Source organism: Orycteropus afer, unplaced genomic scaffold, assembly GCF_000298275.1.
Source record: "Orycteropus afer afer isolate SDZICR_OR568_19922 unplaced genomic scaffold, OryAfe1.0 scaffold00217, whole genome shotgun sequence".
NCBI classification, from domain to species: Eukaryota; Metazoa; Chordata; class Mammalia; order Tubulidentata; family Orycteropodidae; genus Orycteropus; species Orycteropus afer.
In genome coordinates, this window is record NW_006921804.1 from 4,429,591 (window position 1) to 4,433,036 (window position 3,446).

General features: G+C 39.4%; 1 protein-coding gene across 1 annotated transcript in view; it reads left to right on the forward strand.

Moving 5' to 3' along the window:
• Positions 1–3,446, forward strand: part of NUP210L (nucleoporin 210 like) — a 289,674-nt gene that overhangs the window by 235,482 nt on the left and 50,746 nt on the right. The window lies entirely within an intron of this gene.

The following is a 3,446-nucleotide window of genomic DNA, read 5'->3' on the forward strand; positions in this document are numbered from 1 at the left end:
ATGCTACCAGAGCTCCCAGAGAACTGATTAGACCCTCAAAAAACAAGATATTCGTCCCTGATTTGTCATCAATGGGTCCTGCACCCAATAAGTTAGCAGTCAAATTGAACTGTAATATTCTCGGGCTAAAACATTTCACTTTTTCATAACTATGTGTTCGTTTCTTTTACCTTGAATGCTCTGTCTCCTTCATCTCTACCTGATAAAATCTTATCTCTCATAACCTACCACAAATGCCACTTTCTTTATTCTTCACTCATTCAACCCATTTTTTGAGCATGTACTGACTGTACCAGATATGTGTTAGGCACTAGAGATAATGCCTAATGATCAAAAGGAAAAAACAAAATACTTGCTTTTGTGGAGTTTTCTTTCTGGTAGTAAAGAAAGATATTAAATAATAAAAATAGGTAAACTATATAGTATGTTGAAGGTGATAAGTGCTATAGAAAAGAAAAATAAGGGTAGTAAGATGAAGATTGGAATTAGGACAGGGTTTTGAGGGTTGACAGTTTTAAACAGAGATGTCCGGGTAGTCTTCATTGAGATGACATTTTAGCAAAGACTTAAAGAGTGTGAAGAAGTATGCCATGCAGATATATAACAGGGAAGAATTTAGGGTTTTCCAGGAAGAAGAAACTACCAGTGCAAAGGCCTCAAGGTGAAAGTGTGCCTAGTGTTTCAGGAACTAGTCATATGGACTAGTTTCAGCAAAACTTCCAGACTAAGGCAGACTGAGAAAAAGTACAGAGCCATACACTTCTGAAAAAATCAGCCACTGAAAACCTTATGAATAGCAGTCAGGTTATAAAGCACTCAAAATATGACTGGGGAAGAACTGCCTCCTCAAAATTGAGTCAAACTTAATGGCATGCATGGATTGAAGATCATTTGTTGATGGGGCCACACTGAAAGTAGGAAGAAACAGCTGCAAACATTCATTAATAATCAGAACATGGGATGTATGAAGTATGAATCTAGAAAAATTAGAAGTTATCAAAAATGAAATGGAACACAGAAAGCTCAGTATCCTAAGAATTGCCATTTTGAATCAGACAGTCATTTGGTCTGCTATGCCGGGAATGACAAATTAAAGAGGAAAGATGTTGCATTCATCATTTCAAGATCTATCCTGAAGTACAGGCATATGAGCTGAACATTTACATTAGGTGGATACACTCCTTGGAGAGATTAATCATGGGAGAATAGAAGGGCTGTGTATGCACAGGGAGACAGCTGGGGGACAAGAGTACATGGGAAGAAAAGACACAGGGAGGAGGTGGCTATGAAGAGGAAGTGGGAGGAGAACTGTTGCATTGCAGTCAACGTCATGAAACAGAATGTATGTGAACTGCTGTATGGAGGATGAATTTGCTCTGTAAACTTTCACCCAAATCACAATAAAATTAAAAAAATAAAAAAACCCTATCCTGAAATACAGTGCTGTCAGTAATAAGATAATATCCATACACCTACAAGGAAAACCAGTTAATACTACTATTTTTTCAAATTTACACACCAACCACTAAAGCCAAAGGTGAAGAAATTGAAGATTTTTTAAAACTTCTGCAGTCTGAACTTGACCAAATATGCAGCCGAGATGTATTGATTATTACTGGTGATTGGAATACGAAAGTTGGAAACAGAGAAGAATCATCAGTAGATGGAAAATTTGGCCTTGTTGATAGAAATGATGCCAGAGATCACATGATAGAATTTGGCAAGACCAATGACATATTCATCACAGATACCTTTTTTAAACAACATAAATGGAGGCTATACAGATGGACCTCACCAGATGGAATACACAGGAATCAAATAGACTACATCTGTGGAAAGAAGTGATGAAGAAACTCAATATCATCAGTCAAACAAGGCCAGGTGCTGACTGTGGAACAGACCATCAATTGCTCATATGCATGTTCAAGTTGAAGCTGAAGAAAATTAAAACAAGTCTACAAGAGCCAAAATACAACCTTGAATTATATCTTACCTGAATTTAGAGACCATCCGAAGAATAGATTTGACATATTAAACACCAGTGACTGAAGACAAGACAAATTGTGAGATGATATCAAGAACATCATATATAAAGATATATCCTAAAGAAGTGAAAGCCAGGACAAGAAAGATATATGCACACCCATGTTTATTGCAGCACTATTTACAATAGCAAAGAGATTGAAACAACCTAGGTGCCCATCAACAGAAGAATGGATAACCAAACTATGGTGCATACACACATTGGAATATTATGCAACAGTAAAGAATAATGTAGAATCTACAAGACACTGCATGACGTGGATGAACTCAGAGGACATTATGCTGAGTGAAATAAGTCAATCACAGAAGGATAAATATTATATTAGTTCACTATTGTAAAAAGTCAAGGAAAGGTTTTTATGTGGAAGGAAACTTTTTTTGTTGTTGGTTACCAGGGATGGGAGGGGAGGGGAGGGAATACTGCTAGATAGGTAGAGACAAGTATTGATTTGGGTGAATGAAAGGGCAATGTACCAAAAATGAATGATCAACATGGTGGCATTGAGGAAGAGGAAGACAGAGAGGTACATGAGAGGTACAGATGACAAACATGAACTCTTTTGCATGTACAGTACTGCATTGTCAGTGATGGCAAACATTGATCTACGGGTGGATAGATAGGTGGACAGGCTGAAAGATCAGGTATGCCTAGGCAGGGGGGACTGTGCCCATGACCATGTATAAGGTTGGAAGATGATATTTCTACTAGAGTATTGGTATGTTCTGTAAGAATTTCCAGGTGTATAGTAGAGCTGACAAGGGACAAGGTTGTGGTGACTTCTTGGCCACAGCTAGTTACCCTGAGGGAGCGAGTGTTTGGACCTGTGGGCTCAGGACCATGGTCACAGGGGATATCAAGCTCAATTGGCATAATATACTACACAAAAACATTGTTCCACATCCTCCTTTGGTGAGTATCAACTGAGGTCTAAAAAGCTTGCAACCAGCCATCTAGATGCAATGATGGGTCTCTCCTTGTCCAGAGCAAGAAGAATGAAGAAAACCAAAGACACGTTGTGGTAGTTCTGTTTGTGTGTCAACTTGGCTGGGCCTGGTTGAGTGGCTGGGAAGCTGGTGGTAGTTATTCCCCCATGATGAGACTGGCAATCAGCTCCATAGTGGGATCTACCACAAGCAGCTGAGTAGCTGCTTTAGGTATGTGATCTGCTTCCCGTATATAAGAAACAGCTTTGGGAATGGTCTCTAGCATACGGCACACTTGGACCTGCTTGTAGCCATGTAATTGTTCAGCAGCCTGCCATGCTCTGCCGACCTTGGGACTTACAATGAACTTAAATTAATGGCCTGCCATGTGGTTTGGTAACATTGGGACTGTGCCTTTTTACCTGTCAATCTTGGGTTTGTCAGCCTCAGCAGCCAGCAGCCATCTGAGTGAAGAAAAA